Raw genomic sequence first — 26,864 nt, 5'->3', positions numbered from 1 at the left:
CAAAGTCGACTCAAAGCCAGCGAACAACAATATATGCATTTCTTCAATATTTTTGCCACTTTTTAAGGTTAAATACCATATATACTCGTGTACAAATCGACCTCATGTATAAGTCGAGGGAAGATTTCAGGGTTAAAATCATGGATTTTGATATGACCCATGGATAAGTCGAGGGTAAAACTTAGAGGGCTATAAGGAAGGATGGAAAGGGGGAAATACCACTTCCGTCCCTTCTTTTCCTTCTCTGGACCTCTCCCGACCACCTAACACTGATTGACTGTGAACCTCTTACACACACACACACACACACACACACACACACACACACACACAGAGAGAGAGAGAGAGAGAGAGAGAGAGAGAGAGAGAGAGAGATGCCTTTCTAAGCAGTACTAGTTATTGAACCCTATATAAGTTGGCCCAGGATTTTAGGGTCAATTTGAGGGCATAAATTTCTCAACTTATAGTTGAGTATATACGGTTGATCAGTTTCTTCATGGATATCTGGTTGTACTTGCTCAAATATTTCTAAAAGCTTTAGAGATAAAAAATATATCATATCATTCAAGCCTGTTTTCTGAACAATGTGATATTAAAATGAGCTTTATAATATATTTCAGTAGAGACAGATATTACAGTAAACATGTCATTCATTTTTCCATATACATGTTCATGTCTCAGTAAAATACGTTGGGATTTTGGAACTGGGGCTGTCATTCAGAACAGCTGAGGTGAACAAAGGCTTTCGCACACAAAAAACATATGACAATTTTGTTCTGAGATCTTCTGGCAACAATATGAAAGTTATATTTTGTACACAGTGCTGTGTGTTCTCAATAACACCCATGAGGATAGACAGTACATGAACAAGCCCCCACTGCAGGTATTATCTGCTGGCTGTCTTGGTGCAGTTTAAGAAATGTACAGCTGGAAGGAAATTTGACAGAACTCCAGAATCCAGGCTGCGAGGTCAAAATATCAAAGTTCGGGAAAATTTCAGAACCATTCTCTTTAGAGTTGAATGTACTGAAGTACGAGCTGGCCATTATATTCAGTGCTATTAGGAGAAAAACAAAGGATCTCTTCTAAAAAAACAAACATGTCTGAGAAACTTGCTAGGGCCTTTTTCCTGCCATTAAAAAGGATTCATTCATAGTTCCTTAACATTCAGGGTAGAATACTGTTTAATTAAAAATATACACAAAACATTTCTGTTTCATTGTCTACAATATAGGGAAGTCAGAACAACATGGAAATACAATGCAGCATCCATTCATGATGACCAATTAAACACAGTACTTGTGATGTATCCTCTGTCCAGGCTGATCCCACAGTTCCAAATCCTTGGTATCTTATCTGTTGCCTCACCTATTTCTTTCTCAAGATCTTCCCTAGATTGGGTACTTGGCCCTACAAACAATCCCTAAATGGACCTATGGGTGTGTTGATCAGCAGGTTCACTGTGGTAAGCATGACTAGACTCTATATCAAAACTTCACAGGAACATCCAGGCACAGTTCTGAAAAAGAATAAACATGTCTATTAATATAGTGGGACCTTGTTATCCACTGGGGTTTGGTTCCAGGACTCTTCATGCGTACCAAAATCTGTGGATGCTCAAGTCCCATACAATGGCGTCCCCTATTTAAATAGCAAAATCAAGATTTGTTTTTTGGGTTTTATTTTGGAGGGAGGAGTATTTTCAAGTCTTCAATGGTTGAATCCATGGATGCAGAATCAATTGAAATGGAGGGCTGACTGTACACAATGAGATCAGAATTAACCCCTGAACTATTTAATCATTCACAGCTCTGCAAAACCTTATTCAGTTCACCCCCCTTGCTGGCTGTCTTATCTCTGTTACAACATATTCTTCCTAGTTTTCTGAAATCTTTTCCACATCTCTAGGGCATCCATTCCCTACCTATCTGCAATCTTTTCCCTGTCTCTAAACTGCCTTTCCCTTGTCTGCCTTCTGTCATATACAAGCCCTAGTTTTATACACACACACACACACACACACAAAATCCAAAATCCACAAAAGAGCAATACTTTTATTGACCAAGCAAAATGGAGAAAATGCCTCATACACATTTTTGAAGCTTCACTGGCATCTTCATCAGGTAAAGGTTTAAAAAACTTTACAAGAGAACAAAAGTGAAGATGTAGAACCACAAGCCTACATTCTGTTCCGGATTTAATTCTGTTGTCAGTTAAGATAGTATTAATAGATTTTAATGCTTGCTGAAGCCACTCCTCTTGTCCATGTGGGGACCAGAGATAAAGGACAATAAAAGACAGGTAAATGTTAACTCCATTACCAACAGAATAGTAGCTTTCCTTGAGATCCAGCTATCCCTGTCCCATGCAAAACTAAATGTCTCTTTCTTAGGCAGAAAACATGGAATTTCTCAGAGTCACTGCACAGTTACATCTGGAAAAACCTTTAGATGCTGTTTAAGTAAAACCGAGAGCCAAAGTGGTATAGTGGTTTGAACGTTGGGCTATTGACTCTGGAAACCAGGGTCTAATTTTCTGCTGGGCCATGGAAACCCACTAGATTAGAAGTTGAAGGCTTTCATGGCCGGCATCCATAGTTTTTTGTGGGTTTTTCGGGCTATGTGGCCATTATCTAGAAGAGCTTCTTCCTGACGTTTCACCAGCATCTGTGCCTGGCATTTTCAGAGAATGCTGGCATGGAAGACAGTGGAATCTGTGTGACTCTAGGTTGGGAGGAGTGATTTCTATGTTAATCTGTGTATTGTTCTGTTGTTGAATGGCAAGGCCTCGAGGTGGGAGGATATAACCCAGGGTCACACACACACCCCACTCTCTTCCATGCCAGCATTCTCTGAAGATGCCAGCCACAGATGCTGGAAAAACATCAGGAAGAAACTCTTCTAGAATATGGCCACATAGCCCGAAACCCCCCCCACACACACACACAAAAAAAACAACCCCTAGGTGAGCTTGAGTGAATCACACACTCTCAGCCCCAGAAAACTCTATCATAGGCACACCTTACGGTTGCCATAGGTCAAAATGACTTGAAGGCAATAACAACAAGAATAGTTGTAGTCCAATGAAAGAGTTTTATCTTTGCTGAAGTTTTGAAAGCTTACATGATGCATTTTCAGCATTTAGGCTGGTCAATAAAGGTATAGCTCTTGGGGGGGGGGGGGGGGGTTGAATTTTGCTGCTACCTCTGAATAAGCCTCAGTTCAGTATTCCCCCCCCCCCCCCCATTCCCCTATAAGCATTCCCTGAGCTGTGATCATCTGGCTCCAACCAGGCTTGCCCAGCTTCTCCCTTCACAGTACTCTGCCTCATTCATGCTTTCATTTTACTCACCCACATCCATTCCTCCCAGCTATGCCTCCATCATGGCTGATTGCCATTATATATCTGTTATCTTCCCAGGGGAGCCATCCTCATCATAGCAGAAAACCACCACCGCTTGGCTTAATAGCAACAGCAGTAACTAGAGCTGGATGGAGCCAAAAACAGACAATGAACTGTTGAGACTGCCTCCCCTCCTTTTAGCTGATCTTTCAGGAGCAGAGAAAGGGATGAAATCTAAATCCTCAGTCCTGCTGGCATATGGTGATAGACTCTCCTGGGGCTTGTCTACATGGATCATTTACTCTGAATTCTCTCCAGGCTTGCTGCATCCTATTTACATGAAACAGGCTCAAAGCCCTCAATTTGGGTGCAGTCTTCAAGATGTCTGCACTCAATTTGGCCTTCCTTCTCCTTAATCTGAATGTAAAAACTGTACCTTTTGGCTCTGTTTTTTGGCTCTCTCTGCATTGATGATGGACAGCTACCTTCCCATGCCTGTCACTGTTTTGGAGATAGGACAGGTAAAGGGGAGAATTGGGAGGGAATTTGGGACCAGAATACCTTGGGGGGCATCCCAGAGTATTCTGGCCATAAAGACAAGCCCCTGGACTGCCCATGGAGAGTGGTCTGTAGGCAAGAAGGACAGGATCAATCATAGTCAAATAGTGGCAGTTGGTCAAGCAAAGCAGAAGCATTAGTTGAATAGGGGGTGTGGGACCTTGGATAACTCTAGCTCCAGGTGCCTCGTGTATATGCATGCACACACCCATGCACACACACCTTAAGTCACCTGACAACTTATAGCGACCCCCAATTTCATAGAGTTTTCTTAGGCAAGGGATAGTCATAGGTGGTTTTGCAGGTGCTTTCTTTTTAGATGTACCCTAGTGCACCTGCTATTCCTTGGCAGTCAAGTACTAAGGGGCAAAGTAGGCCACCCCAAAGGAGCATCTCTGCACTGCCTCTTTCAGCACCAGATTGGGGCTGCGGCAACAGCATACTGCAGCTTTGATCCTGTGCTTTTCCATCTCTAAAAGAAATGGCAAAATGCCACTCAGCACTTTCTGGCATTCCTTTTGGCATGTGCCATCTGAACGCCATGCCAAAGGAGCGCTGTGATGCCGCCTGCCTTGTGTTGCTGGCATGGAGGCAGCATTGGAGTACGCATCATCCAAATGCCACAGCCCCATGCCTTCCCTGTGCTGGCACTTCAAGTCGGTCTGTTTAGCCTCTAAGATTCCAAGATCACACATGATCTGGTGCCTTCAGGGAATTTCCATTAGTACATTTCATTACAGTGTGTGTTTTTTAATTTAAAAGATTGTCAAAATTTGGCATAATTCTTTATTTTGGGAATGGAGAAAATCAAAGAATTGAAAACAAACTGTACACCCAGGCATAGACAGTAGACATCTTAAATGGTAAAGGTCTGGGTTTTAACCCCTGTATAGTCAGCCATGTTAGTTTAGAATTTAGGTTGCCATCTCTTCTTCTTTTTTCCTCAGATGCTCCTTATCTTCAACAGATCTACACAAGATAGGTATGACCTGATTGTCTCCATGCTGGAAACAGAAGTACCTAGCTAATTTCATTTCTACAATTGGAGGAGAATTTTGTTTCAGTGTAGTTTGACAGGATTATTTTCAAAATTTTCCTCACAGCTAAGACAGAAAGAATCAGAGAGTCTGAAAATTCAAATAGAGACTGGCACTATGTGACTGCCCAGTCCCAGCACTGTAGCCGGAGACTAAATTTATGTAGCATGAACAGACCCAGGAAGAGCTGCCTTGAATCCCATTTTGGTAGACAGACAGGTTATAAAGTCAATCAATCATTAAAATTTTAAAAATAAATAATCACCACCATCTATTTATCTAGCACCTTCAAAGTACGCGGTGCTTTACACGTAAAACAGCCACAACATTGGGTCCTGCCAAAAGTGTACAATCTAAAATATATGTATACACACACACACACACACACACACACACACACAGGGAAGGAAGGAATAATGAAAATATACAACTGTACAATTGTAAAACAAATTATTCAGATAAAATACAAAAATGAAATATGATATAGAGCAAACTGACAAAAATGTGTAATTAAAATATACAATATTATAAAACAACATTAAACTAAAATTGTAAAAGCTTTTAAGTGAGATCCAAAAATTACAAAGGAAGGAGCAGTCTGCAAATTCCAAGAGCAAAAGAAGGGTGAGTAAACAAGACTGGACTAAAGAAGAAGAAACCCTTGCTTGGGTGAGAAGGCAAACTTTTCTAGAATGCAGATCTTGAACAGGCTGGGCGGGGGGTGGGAATGAGTTAAAAGATAGCGGGAGCTAGGTTGTGTAGGACTTTGTACATTAAAACAAGCTTGCACTAAATCCTAGAAGGAATGGGTGACCAATGAACAGATATCACAGGTAGGCTGTCATGATCAAAATGATAGGTCAAAAAGATAATCTTAGCAGCAGAATATTGAATGGAAAACAGAGGACTAAAGTGAGATAATGGAAGATCGGTCAAAGGAAGATTACAATATGTAATCAAGGTGGGAAATGACCAAGGCATGGGCTAAGGTATTAGAAGAGGAAATGGAGAATAAAGAACTGTTTTTGGCAATGTTATAAAGAAAAAAGTGACATGACTTAGCTTAGGGATGGAGAATGTATGCTGCAAAGAAGGTTTTAGAAAAAAAAAGTAGTTCTGTCTATGCCATGTTGTTTTTAGTGATGATGAAGCATCCATGCTGAGATAGCAGAAGGATATGCTGTAATGTAATGTTTGATGCCAAAAGAGAGTTCTGGAGTGGAGAAATACAGCTGAGTATCATCAGCATAACGATTATATTGAAAACCATATGAACTGATAAGATTATCCAAAGACAGTACCTAAAGAGAAAACAACAAAGGGCCCAGAACAAAAGCCAGTGAAACTCCAACTGAAAGGGCAAAATAAGAAGATACCCAACCTCCAGACACCACTTCAAATGACCTGACTGAGAGATAAGATGTGACTCAGCTAAAGACTTAATGAGTAAACTGTAGGTCATGAAATAAATAATAACAGAGCATGGTCAACTGGGTCAAAGACTGCAGAGAGATTAAGGAGAGCAAGGACCTTTTGACTTGGCCTAAAGGAGATCATCTGTGATCTTTGTAACAGCTGTCTCCATAGCCTGCAAAGGGCAAAATCCAGATTGAAAAGGATCCGTTTCAGAAATATGAGAAAGCTGACGCAACGTACATAAACAGTACGTTCCAAAACTTTCAAGCAACAGCATAACAGGGCAATAATTACAAAGAGAAAATGGGTCAAGTGTAGGCTTCCTAAGAATTGGAGAAACAATAGCATATTTGAACTCAGAAAGAAAAGAGCAGTAGAAAATGACAGATTAATAATATGGAGAAAAGAAGAGAGAATGGCAGGAGCAACAGTAATTAAGAAGTGAGAAGGAACAGGATTGAGAGAGCAGGTTAGAGGGATTTTAAGACATCAGCAGTCTTGACAGTTCACTAATAAGGCTGGGGAGAAAGTACAAAGTGTAGAAGAAACAGACATTTGATTTGATGTTGGTAATGAAGAAGGTTCAAGAAAATTCAGATCTGAATAGTCAGTTTCAATTTTAATATTAAAGAAAGTTGCAAAATCAGCAGCAGAGAAAGACAGAGGAAGAGGCAGCATGAATGGTTTTAAAAGCTAATTTATGGTAGAAAAGAGGAGTACAAGTCTTTTGGTTTATGAACAAATCACAGTAAAGCCTGCAAATTTATAGAATGGGGAATTGGTTATTCTATGCTTGTACAAGCTCTTCTTTTGATTAAAAAAATCATCCTGAATATCCTGATAGCTCTGGTCCAGGAGGATGGTAAACAAGGGGGGGGGATCTGTTTTAGCGAGGCATTTTGTCAGATCCTGTCATAAGTAGTGGTTTACTGTTTTCCCCCCTTCTTTTTCCAATTGGTAATACATATATTTAACATGTCTAAATATACTTTCATAGCTTATATTAGCTACTAAGCCTGATACGTATTTGAAATTCGGTAGTTTAGCTGATGGGAGTTGGAATGTTTGTTCTGGGGAGAAATAATTACCTGTCTAGAGAATGCATAGATGTGAGTGGGAGGATAATACTAATACTAATACTGATAATAATAAACTTTATTTATATCCCACCTCTCTGTCCATGAGAATCGACAGCATGAATGGCTTTCAAAGCTAATTAATGGATTCCATCATGGTCAATCTCATGGAAAATCTGAAAGGGCCTAAAGGGAACATGTAAGAGAGAGGTGTGTAAACCAGGAGGGGTGCTAGAGTATTTTGGTTATGAACAAATCATGATAAAACCTGTGAATTTTTAGGGCAAGGTATTACATATATTCTATGCTTATGTTCATGGTAGCATGAATCAATCAAGTATAGTATTTCTCTTTGTCCAAAAAGATTGCACAGGAGAAATAAGAAAGAATTAATTTATAATGAGTGTAGTCTGCCCATTCCCTAGTCTTCCTCCACACACTTCCAGCTGCACAAAAAGCAGGAATAAAGGAGTAAGCCAAGGTTGAGATTTGGTAGCAGAGACCTTACATGTGGACAAAGGGACAAAACTATCAAGAGTTGAAGATAAAGTTGAGTTAAGTAAAGAAACAATTGAATCCAAGGAATTAAAGAAGAGAGAGAAGAGGCCTATGCTTGCAGAAAGGCCTCAGAATTAACAGAATGAAGCTCTCAAAAGGAGCAAGCAACAAAGTACCAGGAGGTGGGTTATGAACAAGCACAAAAGAAACAAGATGATGATGATCAGACAAAGGAAATTCAGTAACTGAAAAGCAAGATATAGAACAATTTTTGATAAGAACAAGATCAAGACAATATGCCGGTGAATCAGAACAAAGCTTGAGCCCTAAAAAAAAGACAATAAGAAAAACGTAACACGGCAGGATTTTATAAATCATCCACATGAATATCAAAATCGCCCATAATAAGAGTGGGAATATCTTCTAAGAGAAAGAAAGTCAACCAAGAATAAAAATCAGAAACAAAAGTTGAAAATAAGCCAGGTGGATGGTAAGTGACTGCAAACCACAGGTGCAGAGGTGAAAAGAGTCTCCCAGCATGGGGCTCGAAAGAAGGGAAAGAGTGTGTTGGTGGAAAAGAAAGAAGGTGAAACTGGCATGAGCTACAAAATAGAAGAACCCCTACCCCCCACCAACTTCATGTCAATTTGTATGAGAAAAGGAGAGTCCTCAAAAGGAGATGGTGGCTGAAGTAGCAGCAGCATGGGCAGGGAGCCAAATTTCAGGGAGAGCAAGAAGATGAAAAGGTCTGGAAAGAAAGAAATCATGAACAGTAACAGCCTTAGGAGCAACTGAGGCCTGTTACAGACAGCCAAAATAAAGCTGCTTCGAGTCACTTTGGAGGTATGGTATTTCAATGATGCATGAATCCTAAGAGTCTGGAAGCTTCACCAAAGCTGCACTCCAGTCCTTAGGACTGGAGCCTGGCTTTGGTGCGGCCTTTGGACTCTTAGGACGCATGTATCATTGAAATACCATACCTCCAAAGTGACTCGAAGCAGCTTTATTTTGGCTGTCTGTAACAGGCCTGAGTGTCAGCTACATAAAGAGCAAGAAAAGGGAAGCTGGTGAGAAGGAAGACAGTAGATAGGTATCAATTAGAAGAAATGGAAGAAGCAGGAGCCCTAACAAAGATTAAAGATTTTTTTTAAAAAAAAAAAAAAAGAAAAGAAAAGAATTACCAATTAAAACATAAATATAACCAAAAAAAATGAAAACAGGTAAGTTACAAAGAACAGTATGGAACACTGAAACAGTATGGTACTAGTAATGAAACCAGAATTCTCAGTTAGCTGACAGATAATATTTCCTGGATTTCTGGAAGCCAGTCAGTAAGCCACAAGAGAAGTAAAATTTTGCAGAGGAAGCAACAGCAGCAGCTAGGCAATCTAATTTGCCTTGCATACACTAGAGAACTTCTTCTTTCCTCACAGACATGCAAAGATTTTAAAATTAGAGAGTGAGCCTATTGATTGCCAGAATAGTTCATTTCCAAGTTCACACTAAAGCTATTTTTAAAAAATGTCCAGGGAGGAAAGTGTCAGTTGATTCTTGTTAGCTGCCCTTGAATCAATCTCAACTCATTGGTTGAGCCCCACCTGGTCAGGCTTTGGTCAGGCCCCACCTGGAATATTGTGTCCAGTTCTGGGCGCCACAATTCAAAAAGGATGTTGAAAAACTGGAACGTGTCCAAAGGAGGGCAGGTAAAATGGTGAAAGGTCTAGAAGCCATGTCCTATGAGGAACGACTTAAGGAGCTGGAGATGTTTAGCCTGGAGAAGAGAAGGTTAAGAGGTGATATGATAGCCCTGTTTAAATACTTGAAGGGATGCCATACTGAAGAGGGAGCTGACTTGTTTTCACTTGCTCCAGAGACTAGGACCCGGAGCAATGGATGCAAGCTACAAGAAAAGAAATTCCACCTCAACATTAGGAAGCACTTCCTGACAATAAGGGCTGTCCGACAGTGGAACAAACTCCCTCGGAGTGTACTGGAGTCTCCTTCCTTGGAGGTCTTTAAACAGAGGCTAGATGGCCATCTGTCAAAGATGATTTGATTTGGATTCCTGCATGGCATGGGGGTTGGACTGGATGGCCCTTGCGGTCTCTTCCAACTCTATTATTCTGTGATTCATGGCGACCCTGTGCATAAGACATCTCCAAAACCATCTATCCTCTACTACTCTGCTTAGGTTCTGCAACTCAAGCCTGAAACGGACAGGCCCTTTGGCATGTCCTGATGAGGCACTGTTTCCAGATGCCCCGCAACCCTAGCATGTGACGAGGGCATCAAAATGGTGGCACACATGGGCACCACCATTGTTACGCAAGTGCCATGCGTAACGAGTGTGCCAGTGGTGCGCTGTGGCGCACTTGTTACGCTGCCACCGCTGCGTATAAAGAACCCACTTTTTGCAGGTTCTTTTTCCACGGGTGGGAAGCCTTGCTGTTTGGAGGCTGAAGCTTCCCTCTGGAGTAAAACCAGGCGCCGGCAGGCCACCCTTTTGGAGCGGTCTGTACCCCGCCTCAGACTCATGGACTCTCTGACTGAGTTCATCCAGCTGGAAAGCAGTTTTTCTCTCTTTCTACTACCCTCTACATTTCCTAGCTTTATTGTCTTTTCCAGTGAGCTATGTCTTCTCACTGTGTGGCTGAAGTACAACAGCTTCAGTTTTGTCATCTTGGCCTCCAGGGAGACTTCAGGCTTGATCTGTTCTGAGACCCATTTATTTGTCCTTTTGGCTGTCCATGGCATCCTCAGCACTCTTCTCCTGCACTGTGTCTCAAATGAGTTGATTTTCTTTCTATGTGCTTTCTTCCCTGTCCACCTATCACATTTGCACATAATGATGGGGAATACAAAGACTTAATACGATTCTAACTTTAGTGCTCAATTATATATCTTTAGGATCTTGTCTAGTTCTTTAGTTGCTGCCCTTTCTATTTCTAGTCTTCTTATTTCTTTGACAGCAATCTCCATTCTGATCAATGTTTGATGCAATGTATGAGAGATACTTTACTATTTTGATCTCCTCATGCTGATCACACATGGGGGGGTTGCATCTGTAGTCACGTCTAGCAATGCAAAGCGTGATGTTTTTTCACACCAGATCCAGAGTCACTCCTGCCTAGCAATGCGAATTAAGGTTAAAACGTGATGTTTTACGACATCTGGTTGCCTTTCTGTTGCCTTTCCGAACTGAGGGGGAAGCGAAGTCAGTTCTATTCCAAGCAAGTCACGTGATGTGGATTCAAGCAAAGCAGAGTGAGTGCACATTGTATTACCACACCGGAGGGTTCAGCGATTCAAATCGGCACCCTTGGGCATGCTCAGTGGGGCTCTGGGCTCTGGGCTCTGCCCTCCTTCCCTGCCCCCTCCTTATCTGTCATCCTTCATCGGGATGCAGGAGCAGTCAGGGGATGATAGGATAGATGGCAGGTTGGCAGAGAGGGTGAGATGGGTATGCTGGAGCAGTCGATGGATGATGGGATGGATGGCAGGGGGTCTGGGGCCAGGATTGGGATGCAGGAGAAGGCAGGGGATGATGAGATAGGACACTGGGGGTCACTGGAGCCAGGATTGGGATGCAGGAGAAGGCAGAGGATGATGGGATAGGTCACTGGTGGTCACTGGAGCCAGGATTGGGATGCAGGAGAAGGCAGGGGATGATGGGATAGGTCGCTGGGGGTTGCTGGACCCAGGATCGGGATGCAGGAGAAGGCAGAGGATGATGGGATAGGTCACTGGGGGTCACTGGAGCCAGGATCAGGATGCAGGAGAAGGCAGGGGATGATGGGATAGGTCACTGGGGGTTGCTGGACCCAGGATCGGGATGCAGGAGAAGGCAGAGGATGATGGGATAGGTCACTGGGGGGTCGCTGGAGCCAGGATCAGGATGCAGGAGAAGGCAGAGGGTGATGGGATAGGTCGCTGGGGGTCACTGGAGCCAGGATTGGGATGCAGGAGAAGGCAGGGGATGATGGTGGCAGGGTGGCAGAGGGGGCGAGATGGGCTGAAGGAGGAGGAGAAGAATGATGGAGCAAGACGCAGGGGGCCAAGGCGGGTGACATCGGAGTGATCTTCCACACCAGACCAATTTGAAGTGAAATCGAAGTGAGCTTGGATGCGAATTCTGTGAATTCCCCTTTTTTCTGAATTCATCAAAATGAGGGGTCACTTTGGAATCACAGCGGAAGCCCCACAGAAGGAGCGGCCATAGAAAGGAATCTCATCTGATAACACATTCACATTCTGACGTGAATCTGCATCGTTGGAAGCGCAGTCACATCGGAACTGACCTGCAAAAGCTCTAAAAATCTCCATGTGATAAACCTCATTGTTGGGATGAATTTATGTAGATTCTCTGTGTTCATTATTTTTGTTTTCTTTATATTCAGCAGCAAACCTGCCTTTGCACTTTCTTCCTTGACCTTCCTTAGTAATTGTTCCAAGTCCATGAGATTTCCCATTACTGTCATCTACATATCTTTGATTGTTGATGTTCCTTCCTCCTATCTTTACTCCTCCTCATTCTAACTCTATATTGATATCAGTTAATATCAATATTCTATATTGATTCTATATGGATATCAGTTGGTATCAGTATAGAAATAAAAATATTAAAATAGGGCTTATCTAAAAGGTAGGAATGTTTCTGGGAGTAATGGGATTTCCAGTTCTTGTTTTTGATTTTACTTGCATATTGCCAGGTTTGCATCCAAACTCTTTATTGAAATATCATGGGCTTCTCTCACTCTTCCTTCCCTTGTGTTCTTTCCCCTCCTTCTCCCATTGATCACGAGACACAAGTAAGCTCATGTAACATTTCAGAAATCGATTTTCACTTATTTCCACTTAGCCTTTCTATTACTATTTTATATTACAGGAGATGTAACATGTGACTTTACAATAATTTAAATATTTTATATGTTAAACATTAACTTATGCAGCTACACACTCTGTTATGCACAGTGTCATATAGATATTTCTATTCTAGATAATTCTCTTTCATAGACATTACATTGACTAGGCACATTGCTTCTCATAAGAGACATATTCTATACTTGTAATGCGCATTGCAATAGTAAGGATCATCATTTCAGCACATTAAAGTGGTAGGGAACATCATCTTGCACAATATATTTGTATTATATAAAGCACCATATATCTCATATTTCATCTGTTGAGGAATTTCATATCTCATACAGAGCGCTTATGTACATTTTAGTATTTGGTAGCATTTCAACATGTCCCATGCATTACATTATTTCAGCATGGCTAAACCGTTGTTTCACCAAGTATTTCCTACCCTGCCTTTGAAGTGGCATTTGAATCAGAGTTGGTAAATTCAAAGTATTCCTACCCTTTCTAGGGATTGCAATCAACACAGAAGGCAATGTATATTTTTGGTGCAGTCATATAGATTGGTCCCTAACTGATGGAGTCTGATAGCTTCTGTAGCCCTCACAGCCTCTTGGTTATCTTTTTTGCCCTCTATCAGTTACAGTGGGCTCTTGGTATCTGTTGGGGTCTGGATCCAGGACACCCCCTCCCATGGATAACAAAATCCAGGTATTCTCAAGTCCCATTAAATACAAAGTATAGTGAAATGGTGTCCCTTACGTAAAATGACAAAATCAAGATTGGCTTTTTGGAATACACACACATACATATATTTTAAGCTTTGGATGGCTGAATCCATGGATAAAGCACCCATCAATATGTATAGCAGGCCAGTTGTACAACTTGAGCATTTTGCTTCTCCAAAGAAACAGTTCTGGGCAGCCAGAAATTTTCAATATGGCTTCTTGCCCAGAGATACTGTCCTTATATGATATCTCCTCCATTACTATATGTGGGAATTAGTCATTTGAGAAACCAGGGTTGTAATTTGTTCATCTGCCCAGCTGTGGGACTTGGCTGGTTGGCGATGTTCACACATATTCCTAGAGGGGGTTCTCATTCTCCCTTCTTGGAAAAGCTAACTTTGCTTGACCACACACTTTCTCCTTTGTATCACCCCCCCCCCCCCGCAAGAGTCCAGCTGAATTACCTCCTTATCTTGTTTTGTTTTGGCTGGCTATGCTCCCAGAAGTAGGATTCAGACCTGCACATTTAATATTCCCTCCTGTTTTGCACAGACAAGTAACCCTTTTGAACTTTGGATTGCTAAAAGGTAGAACATGAAATGCAATAGGCGACAGATTTCTCATCATTCAGTACAAACTATTCCAGATGTATTTAGATTTGCAAAGAAACCCAGTATATTTGCAATTTATACTTTTATTTTATCATAAACTGATATTTGTATCACTTTACACCTTGAAACTCACAGGTCATTGTAATACCTATTTCCCGAGTCTGAAGACTTCCTATTAGAACTCTTCAGCAGCTGTTTTTGTTCTCACCAGCCTTAATAGTTTTGTATCATCAGCAAAAATGGCCATCTCACTATTCACTCAGGTATTTATGAACATGTTTATGGTCCCAACATAGCACTGGAATCAACATACCTACCTCATGTGTTCATTATAACACTGGCTCCAGTACAGAGCCTGAATACATTCCAGTGCTTCTATCCCTCTTCTCTGCTCCTGGTCTTTATTTAGTGTTCAATCCATAAGAGAGCTTTAATTGGTATCTCATAACTGTTAATTTTAAGAAGGGACTGTAGAGAAAAGCATGAAAACAGAAAGCAACTGGTGAGTGAGTGTGTAAAAATACAACAGCAAACAACAATACAGAGTAACAAAGGAGTAAATTCCAAAACCAAGAGAACTTTGCCCCTAAGAACAATTATTCTTGTTCTGTCTTTAACACGATCCCCTATTGTTGAAAATAGGTGGCCTTTTAATTTATTAATTTCCATCCATTATTCATTGCTAGTGTTATTTTTCATCAGTGAGAAGTGATACTCATTTCAAGTAGATGTTTAGGTTAAGGCCACTTCATTCTTTCAAGATGAATGATGCCACTTAATGCTGTATGACTGTGATAATATTGGATGGGATACATGTCGCAGGGCAAGCATTCCTTACTGCATGCTGAAATAATTTTTTTTTAAAAATAGAAGCTACATGGCCTGTAAAAAGTGGCAGCACCTTACTGCATGCTAAAGCAAACTCACAATTAATGTCACTTGGTTATTCTGTCCCCTGTTTTCTGTTACACAGTCATGTGATTGAGGATCATTAATCCTCTTCTCAATTAATGTTAAACCTTCTGAAAAAACATTGCAAATGTGTTGTAAGAAGCTAGTTTACATAACAAGCTTTCCTATCTTTATGCCAAATGTAAAATATTATCGGGACAAAATCTTTTGGGGGTTTGAAAATGGGAGCTTTTATTATAAGTAGGGCCAACCTAAGATATTTCGCTCCCTGCAGGGGATTGACAAATAGCACCCCACCCCAATAATAACATCCAGTATCTTGAGATAGTAATATATTTTGTCACAAAATCTTTCAAGGGTTTCTTCTCTTCTCCAGCAATAAAAACACAATGATAACACAGCAAACCACTATTTGCTATGCTTTCTGCTGCTTAAGGCAAATTCTGCCCAATGGCAGGGCTTGTATGACCTCATTGTCACATACAATACACCTGATCCTTCATGCACATAGGTCATACCTCTGTATCACTAATGAGAGAATACGCAATTTTAATGGGAGACCTTACTTTTTTTACTGTCCAACAACAAGTTTATTGATTAGTCAACTGACCATATCAATGGTAAATACAAATATCAGAATATCAAAGTACATACAAAGATAAAACTGGATCACTCCTAAAACTCATATAAAATTAGCTTCTCTTAAAAATTAGCACTCTTAAAATTCATATAAAACAGTGCCACTCTATTCTGCTGTGGTCAGGCCCCGCCTGGAATATTGTGTCCAGTTCTGGGGACCACAATTCAAAAAGGATGTTGACAAATTGGAGCATGCCCAGAGGAGGGTGACCAAAACAGTGAAAGGCCATGTGTTATGAGGAAAGACTTCGGGAGTTGGGTATATTTAGCCTGGAGAAGAGATGGTTAAGGGGTGATATGATAGCCCTCTTTAAATATTTGAAGGGGTGTCAGATTGAGGATGGAACGAGCTTGTTTTCTGCTGCTCCAGAGACTAGGACCTGGAACAATGGATGCAAGCTCCAGGAACAGAGATTCCACCTCAACATTAGGAGGAACTTCCTGACAGTAAGGGCTGTTTGACAGTGGAAAACACTCCCTTGGAGAGTGGTGGAGTCTCCCTCCTTAGAGGTTTTTAAACAGAGGCTGGATGGCCATCTGTCAGGGATGCTTTGATTTGGATTTCCTGCGATGGACTGGATGGCCCTTGTGGTCTCTTCCAACTCTATGATTACGTTCAGTGATAAATGGGAATTACAATTTATGAGTAACATTAGTACAAAAAGCATTACTACGGATTCTGTATGGTGTGGTATGAGAAGGGAGGAGTTCAATGGGGGGGGGGGGGTGACACCATGAGTTATTGCACAATGACCCCACTGAAGATCCCTATGCTTAACCAGTGTAATGTTGTAAAAAAAAAAAAAAAAAAAAAAACCACCCACCTCTGGCACTTTGACTGTAACTCCTGAGGAATAATTTTTAAAAAGGCTCAGTAGAAATTGGTGAAAATCAATTTCTGAGGTGTTACATGGGACTGGATGTGACATGTTATCCATAAGGACAGAAAGGGAAAAGAGAGAAAGAAAACTGTGATAATTCAAGAAAAGACATGATGCAAGCCCATGAATATGCAGGTACAAACAGAACTGGAACATCTCAATACTTTCTAAAAAAAATCTTTTTACCCATCTAGAAGCATCCTAACGTAGATGAATCTTAGTACTTTTGCTAGTGATGAATAGATTAAAGAGCAACTGAATGAAGGCCTGGAGAGGAAGATAATACAATTTTATAAATATTAAAACACTGAAATACCATCAGAGAAATAGCACCAGTGAAATTTACAAATTGCAAGTCTGTAATCAGTATCTGCTGATCACTACAAAGGATCAGAACACATACAGTTTTTTTCTTTAAAAAATTGCTGCCACTTTCAGCTCAGTCTTAGTGGGAATTATTAGAGCTTGAAAAAGTTACATACATACATATATACATACATACATTTTATTATAACAACCATAGATCTGATTCTACAATTTAAAAGCAAGGGTTTGCATAGTAAATAAATGTAAATTGCAAGTGCAGGAATATTCCAACATACCGAACAGTTCTTATGGATGCAAGTAACAAAAACATTACAGTCTTCAGCTTGGATATGACTTGATACCTATTAGTAGTAATATTATTGATGTCTAAGTGATTTTTTTCACTGCAACTCCCAATAATCTCTAGATATTGGGTGGAAAATCTGTGAATTATAGGACAAAAACGAACTTCTCCTAACTCAAAGAATTAGTAACAATATCTAAGACACAGAATTATATGTAGGGATGCATTTAGGAGTATATATAGGATTTGTATATGTGTGTGTGTACACTTATATAAATATAACATATTACATAAATTGCAATGCACAGACAAATGTTAAGGTTACTTTTTCAGAAGTTTATTATGTATTTATGTAATATATTATATAATGTATATATTTTTAAAGAATCCTGAAGCTCATGTTTGTATGACAGAAATAAATCTGGACTTTATTAACAGATATTTTATAACAAAATTTCACCTAGAAAACCATTTGTTTGGTTAATGATTTATACAAGGAGGTTTTTTTCAGGTTGTTCTTAAGCTTAATAATTATTAGAGGTGCTGCTGTTTCTGTTTGCACAGAACACAAGCTTTGACTTCAACTGTAGTTGTTAAGAAAAACAGTGCGGGGTCATATTATAGGCTTGAATTAACATCTGAACTTTAGTAAGGTGAAAAAATGAAAAAGTCGCCCATAAATTTAATTCTTTTTCCCCCCAAACCTGACCAGAAGAATACATTTGTGGGTGGTTTCAGAGACATAGATCTAAATGCTACAAATATATATATTTAAAAGGGAATGATTTTCTATTTTTTCCTCCATAATGGATTTTCTGTGATGTGATAAAAAATGGTAGAAGTGATGAGACAGGGTTACAAATGGATGATAGCGTCTGGAGGTACCTGTAAAGTTCCATAGGATGTCATGAATGCACAACAAAAGCCTCATTCATCGTGGGAAGCTATAAACATCATGGGCAAGACAATTGCAACACAAAGTCCTAGTAGTGGAGTCTATCCCTAGACGGTGTGGAGTAGGGATGTAGCCTTGGAGTTTATCACACGGGAGGAATTTCTCTTAATTTCAAATGAAAAGAAAGTGGGGCCAGAACACATTCACGTGAATCCGCTAGTTCAGCGAATTTACGTGAATTCGAATTGCGTTTGAACTGACTTCCCATTGCCTGAAAATAGCTTGCCATTGCCCAAAATTGTGTGTGATCACGTCTCATGCAATAACGCGAAACCTCATGATTGCATTCAGACTGACTTCCCATTGCCCAAAATTGTGTGTGGTAGTCTATCACGCACTAACGTTAAACCTCATGATTGCGTTCGGATTGCCATTGGATTATACTTCCGATTTCCCTTGTCTGATAATGTCCCTTATGGTAGAGCATAGGCTTTCCAAGTTCCTAGTATCTCTTAATACAGCTGGAGAAACCCCTATGTGAAACCCTGGAGACCTGCTACCAGACACTGAGCTGAAGCACATGGCACAGAAGGAGTGGTCTCTGGCCACTTTAGAGGCATGTATCGTGCAAAGCCATACTGGAAGCTGCCTTATTTGGTCTGTGCATTTTGGGCCACTGTCAACAGTACTGAGCTAAATGGAGTGGTGATCTGATGAACTATAAGGAGCTTTCTACTGAACATCAAAATACAGCATGAGTCACACTGCTTCTTTTTAAGTAAGATATGATTTTGTGCTAGGTTTGCTTGTTTTTGAGATGACCTTGTATTCCACAACTGATAACTAGTGTGTTGCAATGGTGCGGTAAGCCACATCACAGGGAAGTAAATATACTCTTGATGCTACTTCTGCTGCTCACACAAAAGCTCAGAGTTGAATGAAAACTGCTGAAGTTATAGAGAGTCCAAGGCCAGGAGAGATTCCATTCAATTTGGAGCAACTGCAGAAGCTGTTAAATCAAGAGTGGATTTCCACCCCCATGGTGGTGAATCTATTCTCTTGCTTCCAGTATGTTGGATGGAAAGTCCCTCCACCAGTTTCACTTGATGGAGGCATCTTCATGATAACAACGATGAATACATAAGGCTTGGTCAACTCTTTCGATGGGTGTATATTAGAACAATCTGTGACTAATACTGATGACATGAATATATCCTAAAGCACAAGGAGGACTTCCTTCTACATGTGTATCCATCACAGATACAATATCTAATTCCATGAAGGAAATCACATGTTTCTTTTGGAATTACTCAGGAATTGCATGGGGATATAAAGTCCATAACTAGAGTTCACCGCAAGTACCTGAAGCTCAATTTTCAACTGTCTTGGCAACTGCATCTCAGGTTGCAAAACAGATGTCAGTCACTAAACAGGCCATTCAGTCAACAGAGCATGCGAATATTCATGCAGGGCTCACTGTGCAATTCAATATTTATACCTTTTTGAGACCCCTGGTCTCTAGTCCACAAATGCTTTTGCCACAATAAAAAGTATGTCTTTAAAGGGCCACAAAACTCCTTGTCTTTTTTCATATTTTCTTTTGCATAGCATTTGATCAGTGTCAGACATATGTTGTCCTCTTCTGCTTCCATGTCATTGCTGATGATGGCAAATACATGTAGCACATTTAGCAACAAAGGCTATGGTTGCTTTAATTGGTAGATTTAATTTGACTAACTTGATTATCATGGACCATTTTTTAAACATTGGGACTGTTTATTTTTGAATATATTTTAAGTGTGCTATATTATAGAGATACAAATTGAGTCTCCCTTATCCGAAGTGCATGGGACCAAAAATGTTTTGGATATCAATTTATTTTATTTTATTAGATTTTGGAATATTTGCATAGACATAATGAGATATCTTGGAGATGGAACCCAAATTTAAGCAAGAAACTAATTTTGTATACACTTTATACCATAGCTTGAATAATTTTGTGAATGAAACAAAGTTTGTGTACACTGAACTGTCAGACAGCAAAGTTGTCACTATCTCAGTCACCCATGTGAACAATTTTTTGAATTCTGGGTAAGGAATACTCAACCTGTAGCACATTTATAATATATATTTATTTATGGTGAGATTTTTCTTTTATCCATGGGTTATAGCTTTTCTTGATTGTATTTGCATTTTCTTGGAAACTGTCCCTCCCTGAAAGCCAGATTAGAAGTGGATGTTTTAGGTGGGCAATACTGGAAGGTGTTAGAAGATATTGTTGTGGGTTCCCCATAGGCTCTTCTGTAACTCCTACACTAGGCTGCTATCCTAAGGTGGGATCATGGTCATTATTCCACTGGAACTATTGAAGCAAGATTCAGACATCACTCAAGTTGACATCTACAGCTGGAATGGGATAGATAGGGTGCCATGAATCTTTTGCCTCAGGCAGCAAATTATTTTTTTACCCCAACTCCTGCTTCTCTATTTAGATATGGTGTCCCACTGTGACTATTTAAAGCAAATGACAAGTCAACAAAAAGCAAACTGCTGTGATGTTCTCAAAATAAATGCCTATGGATGTCACCCTACATCACCTCTGACTGCTAATCTACCATCTCAGAGTTATTACTCCATTCAAAATCCCTGGCAGTTCCAATGACTCTATCAAGTTTTCAAAGCATAACGTATTTTCCACATATCTTCCAAGAAGTATATTGATTTGAGGCTAAGGGGGAATAAAACTGAATTCTGAACTATGTTGCTATACATAAAATGTTATGGCTTTGAAATTGGATATCCCACTGCTACAAACTGTTGTATTGCTACTAAAGGGGGGATGCTTTTCTATTAGAAGATGAGACAGCTTTTCAACCAAGCCCATTTATTCTTTCTGCTAACCTTGAAAGGTCTTGAGAGAACAGTAATTTTTAAAAGTGACGTTTGGACACCGAGAAAACCTATTATAATATATTGCTCCTGCAAACCTGCCTTACCTCATCCTCACAAGGATCAAGGAATCTTTATCAGGTTTGCAGATGATAAAAACTGGGGAGGGGGCACTGCATTGGAAGATAGGAATACTATTCAAAATTGAAAAGGATCTTGATAAACTACAAAATTGGGCAGGAATTAACAAAAGGAAATTCAGTAGAGACAAATGCAAAATTCTACATTTAGGCCACAAAAACCTAATGTACAGGTGTAGGATGGGGGATACATGGCTCAGCAGTAATATATGCAAAAAGGATAATGGGATTATTGTTTATCACCAGTTGAATATGATCTAGCAGTATGATACTGCAGCCAAGATGGTGAATGCTTTTTCTAGCCTTCATTAGTGGAAGCAAAGTTTCCAAGTCAAGGGAAGTAATAGTCCCATTATATTTTGTGCTGTTCAGGCCTCATCTGGAGTACTGTGTTCAGTTCTGGGCACCTCATTTAGGAAGGATATAGTCAGGTTGGAGTGGGTTCAGACAAGGGCAACAAGGATGACAAGAAGTATGGAGAACAAAGCATATGAGGAAAAGGTGAAGGAGCTGGGCATGTTCAGCTTGGTGAAGAGGTGACTGAGGAATGACATGATCACATTCTTTAAGTATATCATGGGCTTTAACAGAGAGTAAGGTGAAGGGCTGTTCTCTTCTGCCCCACAGGTTAGGACCAGGTCTGGTGGTTTTAAGTAACAGGGGAAGAGATTTCAATTTCCCCAAGATCACCCAGTGGGTTTCCATGGCTGAGTGGGGATTTCAACCCTGTTCTCCAGAGCTGTAGTGCAACCCTCAAACCACTATACCATGTTGGCTCCACCACTAAATGCCCTGCCCCATTTTCCAATTTTGAAAATGGGAGCATATCAGAGCTTATGAAAATGCTATTGTTATGAGCTCCTTGGGGAAGAAAAGGGAGGCTGTACTCCAACTGGAATAATTTCTTCTCCCCTCTCAATGGCCAGCTGATCATCTTCAACATCATTCTTCACTATCAAAATTACCTGCTCCATCCTTCCCCACTCGTAAGCAGCCCCAGAAAAAGCTAGCTGACAGGCCAACATGAAACTGAACAGGCTGAGCTCTATGGTCTGCTGCTCAGTATAGGATCAGCCAGAATGTAAGAAGAGCCTCTTGATCATTGCCATAGCCAGCTCTCCTTGGACCTTTGACTAAGATGGGGGAAAAAATCAACAAAAGGGAGCTGATCCTAGTAAATATGGTTCTACCTTACAGAGATGGAAGGATTCTGTCTTAGCCAGATATAGTGAAAAGATGGTCAGGCATGTGATGCCTAAGACTAACCGTTTAACAGTATGAAAATAAGAAATCTGGAGTTAAACCATCCTTCCTCCAGAAAAGTGGAATATAAAAAAAATACTAGCAAAGTATCAAAACCATTTACCTTTTATATGAAGATAATATTACGGCTGCATTAAGCCTTAGGTAAGTACTTTTATCTCTTAAAGCTCCTATGCCCCAAGCACTGATATTCATCAAAGAACAAGAAACTCTTAGCTGCTTTTACTGTTCCATCACTGAAGAAATATGTAAAGACCAAAAAGAACAAAATGTCTTTCCCAAAGCAAAATATTTATGCACAGAGAAGAAAAAGCATTTATAAGTTTCTATGTCACTGTAACTAGATACAAGATGATTGTTTTAGCATCCACTTATACAAGTTTATCATGGGAGGAAGTGTTTTAAGTGCTAACGGTTTGCAGGGATAATATTTAATATTAGATGGAAAAAAGATTAGAAATTGACCTATATGGCGTAGTACATAACATTACTTGTATTCTTTATAGAAAAACTCTTTAGATTGTACATAACACTAATTGTAGCCTTTATGGAAAAACACTTTAGCTAAAATGGACTGAAACTGGCATATGAAAGGATGTCATTCTGTTTCACTATGGTGTATTAAATCTGAATGTATTTATTCATATTTCTACCCAGCTCACAAAGAGTCCAGGGAAGCTAAGAGGCGTTATAAAACACAATACAGTGTACTATATGATTGATTTATATTTAGTTATATTACTATATAATTTTCCTGAGAACCAGCATAGAGTAGTGCTTTGAGTCTTGAATTATGACTTTGGAGACAGGATTCTCTTCCCAGCTCAGTCATGAAACCCACTGGGTGACCTCGGGCAAGTCACATACTCTCAGCCTCAGGGGAAGGCAGTGGGAAACCTCCTCTGAATAAATCTTGCCAAGAAAACCCCATGACAGGTTTGCCGTTGGGTAACTATAAGTCAGAAACAATTTGAAGGCACACAACAAAAACAAATAAAACCATTACCAAGGATCTACACATGAACAATGAGGCACTTGCTTCCTGGAGTGGTGAATAAGAAGGCTTAGCCAAAATCTAGTAGCAAATGTGCTTGGGGGTATTTTCATGCTATTGTTGTTTTTGTGTGCCTTTCCTTGAGGCTGAGAGCATGTGACTTGACCAAAGTCATTCAGTTGGTTGATGACTGAGCTGGGAATCGAACCTGGGTCTCCAAAGTCATAGTCTAACATTCTAACCACTATGCCAGACTATGTCTTTCATACTATATGTGGTTCTAATTTAATAACCAGAAAAAGGTCATAGTTCAGTAGGGGATGAAAAGTCTGTTTGTAATCCAAATCGATGGATCCATTCGACAGCGGAACATGGTTCTTACTACATTTGCCTCAAACACATTTTTCCCTGTAAAATAACCCAGTTGTGGTTCCCGTTCACAAATGAATCAGTTCAAAATGGACCCGTTCCAGCAAATTTCAATCAATTCTGATCCACATCTGGTTAACAATTGCGCAGAATTTATTTATCAAAAAAGACGCAGAAAACATCAGCATCAAAAACATGTGGGTTAAATGGGTCTGGTGCATGGCCCCTCTTGCCGAATCGCTTCAGTAATTTGATTTAAGTGGGAACCTGGATCATATGAATCAGTTCAAACCGAATTGCGATCCTGTTTAAAAGGTAGTGGGAAAGAGGCCCATGTTTTTTGGTGTGAGGAAATCATAGTTCAGTCCCTTCAGAAGATTCCTATTGATGATTAATGAATGCAACAGATATTTACTCATGTAACAGAGAGAGCTCACTATCCTTCACCCAAAATCCTCTCACAGCAAATTGTGGGCTGGAGTCTTCAAACAGAGCCTAGACGTACCATAAAAGACCCAGATGTACCCTAGTTCTTCTACACTGATTTGGTGGCCAAAACCAAAGAAATCCACCTCACAACTCGGTGGCTACATGCAATCTCAGCCCACTTTTCTCACATACATTTTGTTTTGCATGTCTTACGCAGATGTAGACACCAATGGAAAAGTTTTCAAGCATGTAAATTACAGTTCAGTTTCAAGCATGCCCACTCAAACGTTATTCCTGCCACAACCGCTTTCATGCTTAGCAGGGAAGTCCCATTCTTACATTTGATCACTGAAGGATGAGAGTGCTTTTAATGCCTTGAGTACCTTGCTCCTTTAAGTGGTAAAGGTATTTGAAGAGAAAGGTATTTAAACTGGTCATGAAAGAAGGAGTGGAAATTGGAGGCCTGTGTTTGAGAAATTCATTCTCTTTTCTGCATTCATTACTTCTTTGAACACAGAGTATATGTTTCAATAATAACTAAAGGAGTTACAGAGAGCCAGCATGGTGTGGTTTGAGCATTGGACTACAGTTAAGGAAACCAGGGTTAAAATTCCTGCTCAGCTATTGAACCCACTGGATGATCTTGAGGCTCTCTCAACCTCAGGGGTTATCCACACTGCAAAAATAATCCAGGATGAATCCAGAATGAATCTCCAGGGTCAGTCACACTTACGTTTTTTGCATTGAGAGATTCACATCTATGAATCTATTCAAAATCAATTCACCATTCTCACTACGTTTTAAGGCAACGAATCTCTCTGAGGCAATTAAATCCAGTTTGAAGTTCTCATTTGCCACTGTTCCAGATCAAAATGGAGGCACCTCCATTTCCTGAACTGTGGCTGCATGATCTGAATTGATCCAATAGTGCATTTACACTATCGGAGATGTGGATCGTTGCGGTTCTTTAAAAAAACAACCGCTAAGAGATCCAGTGCCAAATGCACTGGTTTAAATGGCCCATTCGGTGGGCCCCCTCACAAGCTTCACCGAGTACAACTGGTGCAAGTCTGAATGACAGGGAAATATCCCGGTTCCCAAATCGGGTTATTTCATAGTGTGAATTAGCCCTCTGTTGTTCACACGCATCCTGAATGCACCCAATAAAGTTTGGGGGGTGTGTGTGTGTGCAAAAAACATTTAATCTTGGATAATCTATATTGGATTTTTCCCTGTGTTTTTAAAAAAGATCTGCATCATCAGTAGTGTGAATAACCAATGCATATAGATCCAAATAGGCATGGGATAAAATGCTGCATACCTTGAACATGTTCCAAATGCATTTACATTATTGACTCCATTTTTATTCGAATGCTTACACATGTGAGCAATCTAACTTGCAGAGATGCTCATCAGTGTGGTTTCATAGTAACTCCTGGCACAATGGATTGGAGTCCTTAACAGGGAAATCTCATTCTTACATCTGATCACTGAAAGATTAGAGTGCATTTAATATTTAGAGTACCTTGCTCCTTTAAGTGGTAAAGGTATTTGAAGAGAAAGGTATTTAAATAGCAAATCCAGATTGCGTGAGTGAAATGATTTGCATCTTTGCCCACACAGACACAAAATGTCTGAATGACCCCTCAGAGGAAGGCAAAGGTCAACCCTGTATGAACAAATCTTGCCAAGAAAAGCCAATGATAGGTTCACCTTAGGGACTGCGATAAGAAGGAGGAAATGACCTGAAGGCACACAATGACTTGAAGGCACACAACAACAGCAAAGGAATTGTAATTTATTTTTGCTTGTGGTAGATCTGTGGTTTTCCAATAGAATTTTACAGGGAGAAAAATCATCTATAAAAACCCTCCTGTCATTAAGTTACTGTATGGCTCAACGTTTTTCTTATTAATGTATACCATATGTGTTGTACCACAGAAATGGAGATTGGTTTCATAGATGATAACAGTTGCACATCATATGAGCATATAAAGAGTGCAGCCAGATTAGACTAAAGGACTCTTTACTACAGTGTGTTCCTGTTATGGCCAATAATATGCCTATGGGAAGTCCCCAAGCTGGACATGAGCAAAAGAAGCACTCTTCCAGACATTAAAAGATATAAAGAGATCCTGATCCACCTTTAAGAGCACCTTATATGCATCTGAGGAGGTAGACTGAAGTCTATGAAAGCTCAAACCTCTGTATTTCGGTTAGGGGCTCTTCATTAAGGCTGGCCTAGGGTCAGGGTCAGGGCATCACGTCCACATGATGCCCCACCTCAGTCCCCCAGGACACCATGAAGCCACATGCCGCTTCACATGGCGTGCAGCACCATGGCGCTCCTTCGGCACTGTGTCCACATGATGCAGTGCCAAAGGAGCACCATATAGCTGTGGTGCCATGGCTATCCCCCCCCCCCCCCCTTTTCCAGGGCACAAAAAGGAGCTGCTTCTTGCAGCTCCTTTTCATGCCCCGGAAAGGCCGGATTAGAACCACGGCGTGCGGTTACTGCAGCCCCGATCTGGCTGAAGAAGGGGCGGCTGGAGGCCGCCCTTTCGGGGCTGTTTGTACAGCCCCTTAGTCTCAAAGGTGCTGCAAGTTTTCCCTCCACCTTTAAGACTGTGAAAAATAAATTTTTAGTATCAATTTCCCATAGAGTGAGTAATTTCTTAGTGGACTGAGTTTTAAAGATATTTTTATGCTGAAACAGA

General features: G+C 40.4%; 1 long non-coding RNA gene across 1 annotated transcript in view; it reads right to left on the bottom strand.

Annotated features, from left to right (window-relative positions):
- Nucleotides 1-607: 607 nt before the first annotated feature.
- LOC149311439 (uncharacterized) overlaps nt 608-26,864 on the bottom strand; it is a 31,593-nt gene continuing 5,336 nt past the window's right edge. The window contains exons 2-4 of the long non-coding RNA XR_016281797.1: nt 14,444-14,594; nt 3,352-3,487; nt 608-1,519 (exon numbers count right to left, since the gene is read on the bottom strand). This is a non-coding gene — a long non-coding RNA (uncharacterized LOC149311439). The remainder of the gene's footprint in view (nt 1,520-3,351; nt 3,488-14,443; nt 14,595-26,864) is intronic.

Source organism: Sceloporus occidentalis, unplaced genomic scaffold (assembly GCF_023333645.1).
Source record: "Sceloporus occidentalis isolate IW3139 unplaced genomic scaffold, rSceOcc1.0.p SCAF_6, whole genome shotgun sequence".
Lineage (NCBI taxonomy): Eukaryota > Metazoa > Chordata > Lepidosauria > Squamata > Phrynosomatidae > Sceloporus > Sceloporus occidentalis.
The sequence above is the reverse complement of the archived record's forward strand: the minus strand, read 5'-3'. Positions and strand labels throughout refer to the sequence as shown.